Here is a 16,861-nt window from a genome sequence, read left to right as displayed (position 1 = left end):
ACTTTCCTTTTGCTCTTGTCCAACCACATCACACAGACCAGAGGCAGAATTCAGGAGAAAGGGGCACAGGGCCCCTTGCTGGCTTAAAAATGCTGCCTGTGGTAGAGAGTGAACAGGATAAGGAGATGTTGAACAAGAAGACACGTTTCTCTCCATTCTGTCTCATAACTACTCATCATAGGCAAACCTAATCCTAAAAATACAAACTAGACAAGTCCTTTGGAAGGAGAAGGAGGAATTTGCGGTTGCTGGCTTTGGTTACAATTCAGCTACATCCTTGTTTGTTTGGATACTGAGCCTGTTGAATCACAGCAGGGCTGAGCAAACCCACAGTGAATCCTGAAGTGCACAGTGTGCAGTCCTGGAGAGCCTCTTCCACAGCTGCTGTCTGCCCTCCCCGAGCACAGGCACAGGGATCCTTCCTGAGCTCCCTTTTCCACCTCCCTGTCCAAGGTGCAGTGAAAAGTTCATGGTTTCCTCAGGGAGTATTTCCAGAGTGTGTTTTCTCATATAGGGGAAGGTTTGCACTGTGGGCACCGGGGAGCTGTAAAGCAGATTTGGGGCAGCTGAAGGGGCAGCTTTGCCATCAGAATTCCTTCCTCTGCTACAGCAAACCCACATCTGGAGGGAGCCTCTGACCTATCTTGAGAACCATTTGTCCTGGGGGGACACTGCCCATGCTGAGAAGGTGATACCAAGGGCAGGTCAGGTCCTACCTTGATCCAGGTGATTTAAACACCAGTGCTGGGCTGGGAACAAACCTCTGCTGCTGTCAAACTCACTGACACCAACAAGAATTTTGACAGCAGGTTTTGTCACATGGTGTTTTTCTTGATCCCTGCACAGCAGTGGTCTTAATCATGCTTTCCATTTTACCTGGGATCCAAGAGGGAAGGTTTTAGTCCAGGAGATTTTTCAGTGTGGTATTGGAATGAGTGTTGTCTATTAATTCATGTGGAGCCTTTAGATGCTGCAGAAGATAAGTGCCTTGTAAATACAGATAAACAGATCAGATTAGACCTTGACAGTGCTTCATGCAAAAGGCATTTTTATGTGCAAAAATAATAACATTGTAGAGAAACAGCTATTATTTGAAACCTTGGGCTAGAGCTCCCATAACTGATATTGTTGGAGGAAAGATGAAGCTAATGGAGAAGAGCTGCTGTGATTGCCCTTTTGTCATTGACTAATTCTTCCAGCAACCAAAGCCACATTACCCAGCTCCCATTTAGACCTCAAAGCAAGTGGTCACATTTTTCAAGAGAGCACAGCTCAGTGAGAGCTGAGTCCTTTCAGAACTCCTCTTGTGAGTGCTACAGTGGCAGGGAGGAGGGAAGGAAGAGGGCTTTTGGAAATGTGTCCTCTCTTTTACATCCTGACTGCTTGGAAATCTGGACCGTGGCATGGCCCGGAGAACTGTCACTGGCCAGGAATGTGGACTTATCCATGTCCTCCTCAGCAATTTCAAAGGAAGGAGAGGGATGTGGGATTCCTGTATTATCAGCTCAACAGGGGCTGATCACAACTGCAGGATAACTGGTTCCTGTTCCAGCCCACTCAGGTACAAGCTCCCAGCACATGGGAGATTCCCCCACTGATGCAGATTATCGTCTTCCTAAGCTGCACGGCTCTGGTCTACTGCAAAGGCAGACCCTGGATCTCAGTTTATCCCCACAAAAATAAAGAGATGGAAAAGCAGAAAACAAACATCTGAGTGATCTAGGAAATCCTGAAACAAACAGCAGTTTTGTTCCTCAAACAAGTTCCAATTAAGTAACAGCATTACTCCCTCAGCACTGCATGTTCCCCTTGCATTATGTCCAAAACCCAAGTGCTTAAAAGCCAGGGGATAAATAATTAAGAACATCATGCATCTTTCATTGCCTACATAAAGCATAAAAAGGGTGAAATCCTGACCCATCCAAAGGCAATGTCAAAGTTCTTCTTGACTTTAGGTGAACTTGGATTTTACCTAAATTGTTTTGTCAAATACAGTGAAATGTGTGGCATAAGATACCTCAACAATCTTAATTCTGACCCAGGAGAGATAATTTTCTATCATCATTTCTAGAATTTAAACAGAAAACAAAGGCTGTTTAAAAAAGGTGAAACACACCTACAAAATGAATGTTGATTTGAAGACAAACAATATTATGGAAATCCTCTCTTTTTCTTATTATAAAAACGGGCACATATTCCCCTATTGCAATTGCAGATCAACTCAATAATAATGGCACTTAGAAATACTTCAACTAACTGATCATATTTGCCACTTAAGAATATTCCTTAAAAGAAAATGTTTGTGCACCAAATTCAATCAAATAAAAATTTCACATAAAAGAGGGGGGAAAAAAACCCTAACAAACAATCCACAGGTTAAGCATGAAGTTGTTTTGTCAAAATAAAAAGTGCACTTCTTTGTACTCAACTTAAAAACATATATTTATTATGTGGGCAGTATAGGGTTTCAGGAGTCCTTAATCATTCATTTCCCTGTTTTTAAGTGTGAGGGCTTTGCAAATGATGTGATAAGTAAGTACATTGTTGTCACTTAGCAACCTTAACTCGTTTCTGAAGTGAGTTGTTTGTTTCTATTATAAATGAGGCACTCGGATACCATGGTGATGAGCAGCTGAGACCTTGTCTGCTGTGCCAGAGCCCGGCCTGGTAAATGGGATATTCCTTGGAGGGATGAGGTCCTCACACAGACGAGTAGCTCTTCACTCTTGTCCACAGCACAGAAAAGTGGTCACTGGTGGTGTTTGTGCTGCCTTGTGAGGACCTGAAAGCTGAAGACAAGACTCCTTCTCCTTTCAGGCAGAAAACCTGGAATGTTGCCCTTAGCTATGGTCACCTCCCCAAAGTCTGACCCTTTCTGTCCATGGTGGCTTTGCAGCCAGCTCTCAGATGCTTTTGTTGTTATCATCAGCCTTCAGTGAGAAACTTTATTCTTTACTCCACACTGAAAACACCACGTTTTCATCTCCAGGCATCCTGTAGAACTGCACTGGGCCTCTTCTTGTCCCCTAATTACTCCTTTATGCACCTCTTCTGGTGTGTCACAGCTATAAAGGTAGTTTAAGCAGCTGGTGGAAGATTGCTGGCCTCTGGGAAGCCTGCTGTGGTAAAGAACCTCCAGTGTGGTCCCTGCAGATAGGAAGTGATGCCAGGCCTTGAGGTCTGTGCCTGGGGAGGAAAGGAAAAAAAAGACAAATAGTATGGCTGAGACAGAACTCCCTCCCTCAAATGTGAGCTCCTGGTTTCTGGGAGTAAATTAAAGCAGAAGGGTTAATAACAAACGCCAAAATAGATTTTAGACAACTGTGTTCTGTTCTAAAACTCTATTTAATTGTACAAGGCTTCATTAAATCCCTGGACACAGTTGATCTGCTAGAGCTCACCTGATTTTTCCAAGTCTTCTCTTCCCTCACTCCTTCCCTGTATTTCCTGACTTCACACTCAATCTATTTGTATGGCTGTTACAGCTTCTTGAGTTTAAATTAATCTTTTAAAGAAGGCTGAACCACATGAACTTTCTTTTGGTTTTAGAAATCACATCCATATTCATAATCCACTAATCATGTTTGATAAATCAGAATTCATTGTGAAACGCACTAACCCTTCATGTTGCTTCACTTTTTAATCTCGTGGGGAAAGCAATCATCTCTGCAAGGGGGTTGGGCTGGGCTGTCTTGGGTGTCTGCTTGAGTCAGCTTCCCTGTTTGTACCATACAGCTTGTGCTTCTGGATCTAAGCTATCATCTCAAAATGTAATTAAGTCTTCAGCACTTCAGGAGCAAGAGGAATCTTCGCAGTGTGAATCAAACACCATCTTCTCAGCGATGCTGGCCTGAGTCTGCCACTCCTCTGGGAGAGCAGCTCGGAGCTTTCTTCTCATTCCAGCGGTGTAACCACACTGCAACCTCCAGATCCCTTTTGCTTCCCAGTCACAGTGGTAAGAATTGCACCTGCAGCCAAAGAACAGACAGAGCTGACTATTTGTAGGGTCTGTTGGTCATTCAGTGGCTTCTTTAACCTGGCTACAGTTTGTGGGTAAGAGTGAGGAGATGGCATTTCTGCACAGGAATGTTCATATTCAGATGTTTTCTAGTTGTTTGCAAAATAGTTGTTTGGGGTTTTTTTGGCAACATCTACATAAGTGCAAGTGTAGTTACCTCACCTTTTTTTTTTTTTTTATCCCCATTGGTCCATTAATCCTGATCTTTGCTCTAGAGGAGGAGTCTTCACGTGAGTCCAGATCCTCTGATCTGTTCTCTCTACTTCTCCTGCCACCAAGATGGTCCCTTCTTCCCCACAGGCTGAGACAGGAGCCCACAGAGGGGGAAGGACAGAGATAAAGGGAAGTACTGTGGACCACGGGCCACCTCCTGAGGATGGCGTCAAGGTGCTGGCTCCACTCCATACACTGGAGGCGCTCTGCTTTCCCCCACTCCCAAGTTTTGGGCTCCCGCGCTTTCCCGGAGAAATACAGCTGCTATTTGCCGAAGCAGATTCTAAGCCTGCCACACTCAGTAATTCAGTGGTGAACTTCGGAGCTGCGACCAGGTTGAAAAAAACTAACTTGCTTTAGTAAGTACGAAATCCCCATCCCTGCCGCCTTCACCTCTCCCTCCCTCCTCCTCTCGGGCAGCCCCTGCCATCCAACCTCTCCCCGCTATTACAGGGAGGGCAAAGGAAAGGCGGGCGGGGAGGGGGGGAAAATTCATTTCCTCTCGGTGGGATGTTTATTGTTTTTCCTGCCCTCGGCAGCCCGAGGTCTCTGTCGTTTTCCGTGGTGTTTTACAAAGGGAACGGTCCTCACAGGCACCGACGAGTTCATCCGCGGAGACACCCGGAGATTTGAATTTCCACCTCGCTGACGCCGCTGTAATTGGGGCTCCCGGGAGAGGAAACCCTGACAAGTGACACAAATAAACCCTTGCCAGACCCCTCTCAAGACCTGCAGCACGGTAACCCCAGGAGGGCTCCCGTGATCAAATTACCCTTGAACAAATGCTTCTGCGGGAGCCGAGGATGGAACTGCTGAAGGGCGGCGAGGGGCACGTGGGACGTGTTCGCCGGGTTTGAGTTCCCATCACCCGCTCCACATCAAAGACCAGGACTTGCAACACCGGCAAAATGGAACCGGGAGAAGCTGCAAAGCTAATGAAACCTCGGTTCTCCAATTGTCTAGGAATACATTTATTTAGGCCTTCCCTACGCCTCTGGCTATTCGGGCATAATTACAGCAGCACTGTTTCCCTGAATATAAATGGAGAATGTAAAGCACACGCGTTTTCTTTCCTGTGAACTGAAATTTGGCAAGGTCTGTGACGTTCTTTTGGAGAGCTGATGAAAACATTTTGAAGATGGCAGCATCTTAGTGGAGAAGAGGAGGTTAGGAAAGATTGATAGGCAGATAGATATGGAAATACAGATATATCCATAGATATAGATATATAAAAATGATTTACAGTTTGCTTTCTTTCTCCCACCCTTTTGCAGTAAGCTTTTTAGGGAAGTGACTTATTGTATAAATACATGTAATTTCCATGTAGGAGGAAAAATAATTAATACTGATGTAAGTGTCATTCAAACAGCTGGCAGGGAGTGTATTTCAGGTGCTGCACTGCTTTAACCCATGGTTAAAACAAGAAAAGTCCCCATAACTGACTCACAAACTGGTGTAAAAATTCTGTACTGACCTTGTACAGACCACAACTAGCCTCTTCTGACAAAAATAGTAAGACAGAAATTACAGATGTAATACAAAAATCATGGGATGAAATTCTCAGACTGGATTATGTTGGAAGTTCAAATTTGAAGAGCAAAAGAGTTCATAATTATTGATTAAATTATTATTATATGTTAATTTATTCTGGATTTCCTCCAGAAGAGGCTGCTGGGTTTGAAACATAATCTTACTTATTAGTTAGCACAGAGCTTTGTTGTAAGCCCAAGGCCTGGAAGAATCTGTAAGTTCCACGAAAGCTTGATGGGACTCAGGAACTTCAGAAAGATTTTCTTAGAAGGAATTAGTCATGGTGTCAAGGGACTCCTTTGTTCCTTGCTGATTGTTTGTCTCTTAGTCATTAACTGAAGTTCTCATTCCTGGAAGGAGCCCTGTTGACAGCTCATCTCTTGAGGTTTCCTTGCAGCAGAAGCAAGTCCTGGCCCTGGATCTCCTGTCATTCCATCCTCTCAGTGAGCTGAACTCTTCCACAAGAGGAACAGTTTGTGCCAACAGGCTGGCATTCCCAGGAACAAAAATCCCATTCAGGACTCACCTCCCCGCAGCTTTTCATATCCCTGTAGTAAAGGACGAAGCCCAGGGAACTTTTCTTGGATGACATCCCAGGGGATGGGAGGAAAATCTCCAGCCCTCATCCAGTCCAAGTGTCCCAGTGCAGGGAGTGTCCCAAAGGTCCTGAGGAGTCCAAAGTGTCCCAGGAGGTGCAGCCACCCTACCATCAACTCACACATTCCCAACAGGCCCAGGTTTTCCTGCTGTCCCAGTTCCTCAGGGCCCCAGGCCATGCTGTGCTGGTGGTAAAAATCACGATCACAGCATTGGACTTTTGTGTGTTACCCTCAGCTCACAATCACCAGAAGATGATTTAATTGCATGAGAAAATGTTCTCTTTAATCTTTTAGAATTAGTCATCTCCTCCTCAGTCATCTCTCTATATTTTTGGTTAGAGAGACTGAAAATCTTAATATATCAGTGACATTTATAGCACATGTTAATATTATAAAACGTCAGAGCTCTATTTGCAGAAATGAATACTGATGTGATGGGAGTGTTTTATTATGTCAGTGACTTTTATTATAAATATGATAAAACTGTGTCATCCTTTTTTTTTTTTTTCCAAATAAAAAATAAAACCACCTAATCATTTATCCCAAGGTTACTGCTCTGCTACCTGGTTAATTTATTCAACAGCACTGCAAAAAAAAAAAAAATACAGCCTGCAATGGATTTTCCCGTAGTGTGGTCACTTGATGGATGTTGGCATTGACCTGCAGGTTTGTTTAGGATTAGAATGTGACAATGAGCACAGAAACAGGGCTCACAGAGCAGCTTCCTGTGGACACAAAGCCAGGAGATGAAACCTAGTTTTAAGGGAATAATTAATCATTACCAGAGAGTGAAAGGTGGCTTCATATCGTGGCATCTCCACTGTTCTCTCCAGGGCTCCTGAGAGTGCCTCAATCCCACCAGCCCTGTCTGCAGATGAAGCTCTTGAGAAGGTTCCCTACCTGATTCTCCCCTGGCCCTTGGGTTCATTCCCAGACCCACAGAGATCTGGGAGCTCTGGATGGTATCTTGAATGAGCCCATTTTATGGGCTATGATACCATCTTACTAATTAATCTTTATTACTTTATTAGCTGGTGTTTGCTGTGGTGAGTAAGCTGAACTGCTCACAATAGGTTGTTGCACTTCCAGCCCCAAAAGGTGGCAAATTCACAAGAAAATAAGGGCTCATTATAGGGATAGTGATATTTGATTGAACAGATTAGTAATACTAAAAATTCTATACATTTCTGCTCTCTTCTTCTGTTTGAATTTCCTTACTAATTTTTTTGAAAATAGCAGAACTGTAAGAATCATCTTTACAGGCAATAAAATATCAATGTATTTAAAAGAGAGAAGAGGGAAACTTGATTCAATTCATATAAAGTAACATAATTCCAGGGGCTGGGATTTTTCAGAGTGCCAAGAAATATCAGGAAAGTCCTCCAAAGTTGGGAGCAGCCACCATAATGAACAGGTACATCCTTGGTCCCTGCATGATGAGGGATCTGTTCCCATGGGGAACAGCACAGGGAGGACAGAGATGGCAGCACTGAGGTGCTGTTGCTATGGTTAGTGGTGTGTAAGATTTCAGGATTTTATAATTTATTTTTTTTAACTTTAAACTTTTCCTCCTCCCCCTCCCCTTCTGTGTCTGTGCAAAGGGAAACCCAAGATTCCAGTCCTCGTAAGGAAGACACCTGTTTTGGGTAGTGACTTGGAGGAGGTCAGGGATGGGCTGCTGGAGATGATAATAAACCCAGAGGGAAATGTAATAAGTGGGTGTTTTTAATGGTAGGCATCTAAAATGTCTATTGAGATGCCCAGTCTGGTTTTGCAGACCCCTATGCTGCTGCTGAGACCTGGCAGAATTGTTGCACCGTGAGAGGGGGGGTGGCCAGAGGGGGGTGAATGAAAAGCTGAGGAGCCAGAGTGATGGGAGACTCTTCAGCTGGCACCAAACCCAACAGCAGCACTGGGCAGGGAGGCTCCCTCAGCTGCCACTTGAATGAAAACCATCCATGAGCTGCCTCTGCCCAAGTGCCCAGTCATGGGATGCTCTGTGGGAAGAGAAACAACTCCACCCGTGCCCAGTGCAGAGACCTCCCAGAGGGGAAGAGGTGAAGTGACCCTCCCTTGGGGCATCACTGATGGGACACAGTGGGATCTGTCCTGACAGTGCAGGGCCACCCCTGGCCCACACAGCAGGAGCATTGCTGAAATCCTGCCTGGGTTGTCAGGCAGTCACAGTGTGTTTGGGATGGTTCCCCAAGGACTCCAGCCTGGAGTAGCACGATCACACAGCCAGAGAGGGCTTGTCCCTCCCTCAAGGGAGCCACAGCAGCACTTCAGCTGGAGACAGAACAACAGCTCTTTAAAAGAAAATGCTGCAGCTTCTCTTTTAAATGTTCCACTGGGCTCTTGAGGAGGTTCACAGACGTCTGCAAGGCTCTGAATGCTAAAGGATGCAGTAATGAGCCCTCCTGATTCACAGCACTGCCCAGCCAGCCTTGTAACAGGAGCAAGAGAACTCAAGGTGTCCTGTGGTTGCAAAGCAGGACGTGGGAATCAGTTCATTTCATTGTTTTCTGTACTTTCTTTCCCTGTTCTCAAGCCTTAAGGAGGGAGAAGGGATATAATCCTTCCTCCCCTGGGTTGCAAATGGCTATGGGTAAACTCAGAGTAAGGGAGTCAGAGCAAGTTATTTACCACTCAATGAAATGCCTTGTTAAAGAGGCATAAATCATGGTTTATTCAGATGATTTCCAAAATTAGACCTATAAGACCTACAATCCCCTTCCATTTCTACTTGCTCTCAAAGAAGCTGCTCCCAGTATCCTACTGGTGTGAATGAATTGTTCTCTCTGTGGACTTTCATAGGGGTCTTGTTACTGGAAATTAAAGTCTACAGAAACAGCCTTCTGTACAGCAGCCCATTGCACTCAGGAGTTTAAAGACCCATAGGAAATAAGGCTGGAAATAAGGTCTCCTGAGGCAAATGCAGGTTTTTAAATCCCCAGTGTCACTTGGGCTGTTGGGATCTGGTCACAGATCTTGTGGGAGGTGTGCTGCTGGCTTTGGAGCCCGGCTAAAAGTGGTATTGATGAGGGTGGGAGAAGGGAAAAGAATCTATAAAGAGTTTTAAAAGATCTTTATCTATCAATACATCTATATATCTGTCTACACCTGCCCAGCTAAGTACCAGAGTGTTTCCTTGCAGCCCTCCTCTGAGCTGTAATTTAACTCCTGCCCTTTGGCAAGGGTGAAGTGCTCACACCCACAACAGGGAATGCCAGTCGTGTCCTCCCTTGGCTGGGGTTTGTTTACATTTCTCCTGCAAGTGAGCTTTTATAACCCCCCTTTCCTCTCATCTCATGCTCCAGGAGCTGCCACTGGGAGAGAGATCACGGGAGGGAAGAGATTCCCTGCTGTGTGTGCTGAGATTTCAAAGCACAGCACTGGAGAGCAGAGCTGAGTGGAGGTCACCCAGGAGATGCCTTTAGTGAGCTCCAGGGAGAACAGCGTGGTGTGATGGTGCATATAATACCAGCAAAGCAGTGGACCCTGAAGCAGGAGAGTGTCTTCAAGCTGGTGTTACTCTGGAATATAGAAAAGACTGAGTCTGAGTGGCTAAAAAATTGTGAAGTTATGCCAGGGACAACTCATGGATGGAGAGGGAGGAGCTGAAGGTGAAGGTCAGCCTGTGTGAGATGACAGTAGGGAAGAAACCATTATATAATGGCAGAGAAGAGAATGAGGGGATGAAATGAGCAGTCAGAGGGAATGTCTGAAGGGCCTTAATGCAAAGGCAGAGCTGCCAAATCCATGATGTTGCTGATAAACATGAGTAACCCAGGGAAGGAGTTGGGCCATCTCAGGAACTGAGAGAAGGACTGGAACTGAGGATTTTGAGGGAAAAAAAGCTTCACAGAGATGCTGGAGAAAACCAGAAGCATTGACCTGAGGCAGAGAAGAGGGGAAAAGGATGTAGGAGTGAGGTACAGAGATATAAGATTGATTTATGGAGAGAGGAGAGCCCGGGAGAGGAGGACAGCCAAGGGGAAACACTGGCAAGAAGAATTCATTTGAGGGAGGAGTAATGCCATGGACAGGGACAGCCTGCCAGATCTTGGTACTCTCTTCATTTGAGTTTGTCAGTTTGCTATGATTTCACCTCCATCTATCCCTTCCACAACCACCTTACTGAGCTTCTGAAGGATGACTCATTAAAAGGGAAAAAAAAAAGGGGGAGGGGAAAGCAAAATAAATACAATATCCACCTATTTCTTATCTAAAATGAAAGGGCAAGCTGTGCTTTCTATTTGGGCTAGAAAATGCCTTTCAGAGCTCAGCTGGCATTTAATTTGTTTACTCTTTCTCAGGACTCTCACTTGCCTCACTCTGCTTCTGTTTTTCACAGTTGCTCCTAAATGGAAGGTAAAGCCAATAATGGCCAGGTTGGAGGTGAACTTTCAAACCCACAATATTGGAGCAGGTTCAGAAGGAAACAAATGGAAGCTTCTCAGGCATAACTTAGGAAAACACTGGAGACAGATGCCCGTTTGGAGCTGAAACAAGAACAGGAAGACCACGAACTTTGGGGTAGCAGGAGGATTTTCTACTGTCTCGGGGATAAAGGGGGATGCTGACAACACCCCCAGGTGTGGGATGGAGCCCAGTGAAACTGGCCTTGCCCTGCCTGGAGATGTGACCTCAGCACTGTGGTGGCAATGGGTGGCAGTTATTGCTGACAGCTTTCTGAGCATATCTGTAATGACGAGGTTCAGCACCTGGACAGCTCCATACGGGACTTTTAAATGCCATTAATGCAGCATTTTCCGTTTCACAAGAACAGCAGTGGCAAGGTCTGTGCCAATTTTCAGTGTCAGGATGTGCATGTGGACATGTATGTGTGCACTACAGCCCTGCCTGCTTTCCCAGGGAGAGGAACTTTCAGGTCTGATCTGAAGTGAAAGGGAGCTGGAAACACAGTGTCCTCTGAAGGAGCATCACTGCTGCGGGTCTGGTCCACACAGGTGGGGACACTGAGGCAAAAGAAGACAGATGTTGGCATTGAGGAATGGCCTCATTCCCTACCATGCTGCCTTCTAGAAAACCTCAGACACCCCAACTGCTTCCCCATATGTTTTTCAGGATCTCTTTTCCCTGAAGTCCCACTCTCAGCACTTCTGGATGATATTTATCTCCAGAATTTCTGGTGACTCAAACCAGAAGCCAACAGATCAGCAGGGCCTTATGGCAGGTTGGAGTGGGAGAAACCAGGCACAGGTGAGTGGGTGTGAGGACAGGTTTATCGAGAAAGTAGCTAAGAGAGGCAAAAGAATGTCAGCCTTTGACACTACAGCAGATCACTTAGAAATGGAAAATAAATGTAAAATGTTCATGTTTCATAGAATGGTCTGTGTTGGAAAGGACCTTAAAGATCTTCTCATTCCACCCCCTTGCCATGGGCAGGGACACCTTCCACTAGACCAGGTTGCTCCAAGCCCCATCCAACCTGGCCTTCGACACTTCCAGGGATGAGGCAGCCACAGCTTCTCTGGGCAACCTGTTCCAGGGCCTCCCCACCCTCACAGGGAAGAATTTCTTCCTAATATCTGATCTAAACCTGCTCTCTTTCAGTTTGAAACCATCCCCCTTGCCCTGTTCACCTGGACACAGTCAGTTTGAGAAAGGCTGTGTCTGGAGAAATCAAAGGAACACAGTCGATGTTTAACTCCTGGTAGGAGCTTCCCAAACCAGGAATCTCTGGTATCCTATCTGTCTACATCCCAGCCTGAGTTTTGGGAGTCACTCATCACTCAGCCAAGCTAAACCTGGCTAAGCCACGCTTTATTCTGGCAGAAAGCTCTGTACTCTGCCTTAGCCCTGCCTTGCAGCAGGAGCCAGGCTGCCAGCATCTCTCTCACTTTGGGCTTGCACAGCCCTTTCCTGGGATCCAGGGGACTTGTTTCTATTAAAGTAACTGGCAAACACATTGTTCAAATATTAGCAGTGGCTGCAAACCCTTTGTGTGGGACCAGTCAAGGCAAGCAGTGCCTTCACTCCAACAGTCAAACCTGGGCACTGCTGCCAGGCATGTCAGGTGCTGAGTGTGATCCAGAAACACCATCCAGCTCTGAAACAGGCTGAGCTGCTCCAAGCTTGGCCATTATTAATTTGACTGGGGAGAAAACTACACATAAAGGCCTCTTTCTGCAACTGAAAGCAAGTGAGAAAGCATTTGGCACGAGCAGCTGCCTCAGGTGTGGGAGCAGCACTGAGCTGAAGGAGCCTTCCCACATCCACGTGCCAGGTTCCCTGCATCCCACCCTTTACTTGCTCCAGTGTGTCATCCCTGGAAGAGGTGAGGTGGGAAGGTTAAGGCTGGGGAAAGTTTTAATCAGCAGCTTCAACACCACAGGAAAATGTCCTGTTGCTGCTGCAAGGAAGGAGTAAGGAGGTTTTGCAGGTACTTCCTTGGACAGGACTTCATGGGAAGTGTTTATAGCAGTCAGCCAAATCCCACAACCCCGCTGAAATCAATGGCATTTTATGCCAGGTATGAACTGGGTCAATATTTTCATGATGATGCCTTCACTGATTGACTGTTTGCCTCTAAAAAATGAAATGGAAGTGATCATAAAACTCAGGTTACACTTAAGTGTATGGACATGTGAGTAATGTAGTTCCTATATGACAATAAAAAGGGTGGAAGGAAGATATTTTAAATTCTTTATTGATGAATTTAATGTAGCAGTTAATACCAAGTCGATGACACAATGAAGGGACTGGAGTTGCCAGGTCCACATCTGTGATTTGGGCCAGTCCAAGGGTTGATGATGATAATTTGGGTCATTAATTGTTCATCTCCCTGCTGAGGCTGCAAAAAGAAGTGTCAATAAGATCATCCATGGCAGGAGGGTTGGAACTGGATGATCTTTGAGGCCCCTTCCAACCCAAACCATCCTGTGATCACAGGGATTTCCAGGTTGCTTTCCTGGGAAGTGCCAATGAGAGGAAGCTGGAGAAAGATCCCTGACCCTGAGGATTAACAGGAGTGTACCTACATATCACTGTCCTGCCTACAGCACTCCCAGACATCTCCTCCTTCATCCCACTGTCCAGTGGTCCCAGCTTGCTTTGGTCCTTCAGGTAAATCCCCACTTCTTAGAGATGTATATTAAGGAATACTCTTTTCTCTTTTTGGTGTAGAAAAACATGCAGGGCTTTTTTTTTCCTGTAGATACACTTGGAAAAAAAACCCAAACCAACCCACAGCTCTCCACCACCATGATCCCAGGGTATCCTAAAGATTTTAGAGAGAGAAAACACAGAAATGAGAATTCAAAACACTCTTGTAAAAACCTAGTACATTTTTTTTAAGCTATGCTCTTGCTGTTTGAACACAGAAAGCTGGGAATACTCTGGATACACCCTGGAGCTTTTGGCACATTATTGTGTTCGTTTAAAATTTGCTAAAATTAATGGGGAAAAATAAGAAAACAAAAATCATTGCGGGAAGTTTATTCTTTTAATATGTATAAACTCAAAAAGATTGATGAATTGATTTTGTTGGTTTTTTTCTACAAAACCCTTCTGTTAATGAAGTGTTTTGTTGTTTATTTACCTTTACAAATATCCAAGGACAGCTTCACAGCAGGACTTGTATTACTCCCTAGGAAGCAGAAGGTTTGTGGGTCTAGGGAAATGTTTATATTTAACATTTATACCAGAACACAGACCTGATTCACATGCAGAATTTTGTCCCACTAAGATATTTCAATGTATCAACAGGATTGAGAGCGGAAAAAGTTAAACATAAATGCAATTTTGGTGCAAAATACTTGAAGGATAGTTTGAAAATACTGAAAATTTTAAGTTAAAATCCTCCAGATATGTCAATTTGCCTCATGATAATGATATTTTGGGGCACATTATTCTCTCCCACGGTCTTCAGAGTAGGACTTATACCTGTCTGCTTCAAAGGAAATGTTGAAGCAGTTTCTGTGATGCTGATATTTTTCAGTTGAATTATTTTTTTTGTTTTATTCTGATAGAAACCAACTACTGTTTTGCAAATATTTTGATGGAAAATCCTTAGCAATTCCCCACAATTCAATGAACTCAATTAGATTCCTTAAACGGTCTAAATTCCATGAAAACCAGCATCCCAAATCTGTCTGCAAGGGAATATGTGTATATTTTTATTGAGTTTATTGCACTTGGATCTTCCTTGGTCATGTCCCTGTGACTTCTGTTGTTCCCACAGATGATTGAGCACTATTATAATTTTGGATGTTCCTCACTGGGGTGTTCTGGCTGCTCGTTGCATCCTGTACACAGTGACCTGGAGAGGTGCAGGGAAATAAGAGAAGAGAGAGGATTCCTTCTGAGGAGCATCATTTCACCTCCAGTCCAAACTTTTGTGACCACCCAGCCCTAAAATGGCATTTCTGTCCCACTTCCCCATCCCTGGACAACTGTTGCAAAGAGTCATATTCATTACTAGCAGGTTGCCACTCATTTTTCCAGCCTGTAAATACTGATATTCCTGTGGAAAACACAGGAACAGGAGATCAGATGCAGCTGCAAATCTTGGACCATTTGAGATGTTTTCAAGAGGCTCCTTTTATTATCTCTACCACTGAAATTCTTTGGCACCAAAAGCCAACTAAGCATGAAGTAGCTGGCTCAGCCACAGGAAGCTGAACACATCTCACTCTATTTCCCCCCTCCCTGTGGTGGAATTTTTTGTTGAGTTTGGATGAGCTTTAGGGATATGTGCCCTTGGATGATCCAAAATTAATAAAATAACAATGAGATCCCAGAAGTACTGGTAGGACAATATATATGGTGAGAAGAAACAAGCAAGAGACAATATAAAGAAAAAAAGAGGAAACGAGAGAAGAGGGACAGGAGCAAAAAGGGAAGAAAAGCAAAAATGACAAAAGGGAGAAGGATAAAAGGACAAAGTGCAGATGGAGGAGATGGGATGGAGAAGATGAATGGGTGGGCTGAAGGAAGGCAAAGGAAGGGGAAAGCTGAGTAAGGAGTGAAGAAAGAACTCCAGAGTGATGGGGTTTGCAGGTGCATCTCAGCAGGTGCCTCTGATCGGCTCTCTCAGGGACACAGCGTGTTACCTGGACTAATTTATAAAGGAAATGAAAAGGAAATGGACTTGTTATAATGAACACCATTAATTCACCTCTTCAGACTTCACTGTTTGAACAGAGAGCATCAAACCACTCAATTGTCATTTGTCTGTTCCATTCTTCTCTGTTGCCTGTTGGAAACGACCGGTGAGCACAAACGCCCCCGAAAGGCTGCACAGCCACTAATTAGCATATATATTGTTTGTCCTGGTACAAATTTATAGCAAACAGCAATATTTTACACTCCAGTAAAGTTAATAAATGAGGCTTTAGGCTATAAAAATTTCATGTTCTTTTGTGCAAAGGTCAATTATAAATAGTTAAGCACAGATTCATCCAAAAGCTCTGGGCTTCGGCGCTGGAAGAATAAAATATATTTTGGTCAGTGTGTTTGCCAGCTGGACAAATGACTCTGATGCAGAGCCTGAAACACCTCTGTCCAACACACCACTCAGTTGCAGAGTGTTATTCCATCTGAGATGACTGATGTCCCATTTTAGCTTAGAGGAGGAAGATGACCTGAAGTGTTGGAGGGAGAGTAGGATTTCACTGGGCCAGACTAGGGGAGGCTTTAATGGCTGGAGTTGTTTTCTCTGAGGAGTTCTGGGGTTAGAAAATCAGATGCATTCACTCAACAGCTCCACTGATGTTACAAAGGACAAAACCACAGAAGTTAAACTGAGGAATATGAAAGCCCTTCCTACTTTTAAAGACAGAAGAAAATTTGTGTTTAAAGATATCTTTTATTTCATAGAATCACAGAATGGCTTGGCTTGGAAGGGACCTTAAAGACCATCTCATTCCACCCCTTGCCATGGGCAGGGACACCTTCCACTAGCCCAGGTTGCTCCAAGCCCCGTCCAACCTGGCCTTGGACACTTCCAGGGATGGGGCAGCCACAGCTTCTCAGGGCAACCTGTACCAGAGCCTCCCCACCCTCACAGGGAAGAATTTCTTCCTAATATCCAATCTAAACCTACTCTCTGTCAGTTTAAAACCATCCCCCCTTGTCCTATCACTCCTCCTTGTCCTATTTGCATTATGGGAACATGTAGGACTCACATTGTCCTCAACACTATAAATATATGAAAGAGGTGGCCTGTGCTTTAAAGAGCACTATCTGCATATGAGTGATGGAAGGAGACACTGGCAGTTCTTTCATTATTACTGATATTATTCCTTTATAATACAGTTCCAACAGTAAGACTATATCTTATTATAGGAGGTCACATGTGAACATATAGACATCTCAAGACTGAGAGTTTATAGAGTATGGGATCAATGATATATGGATTTATCTTCTTTCTAGTGCAGGAGGAGAGAAAAAGTATTGATGTTTCCTGCAATAGCCTTCTGAGAATGGAGGCATTAAATCAGAATTTTTTTTGAGGGACCCTGGGGAAGTTAGA

The sequence above is a fragment of the Chiroxiphia lanceolata genome, chromosome 21, assembly GCF_009829145.1.
Source record: "Chiroxiphia lanceolata isolate bChiLan1 chromosome 21, bChiLan1.pri, whole genome shotgun sequence".
Classification (NCBI taxonomy): Eukaryota; Metazoa; Chordata; class Aves; order Passeriformes; family Pipridae; genus Chiroxiphia; species Chiroxiphia lanceolata.
This window is presented reverse-complemented; position numbering follows the sequence as displayed.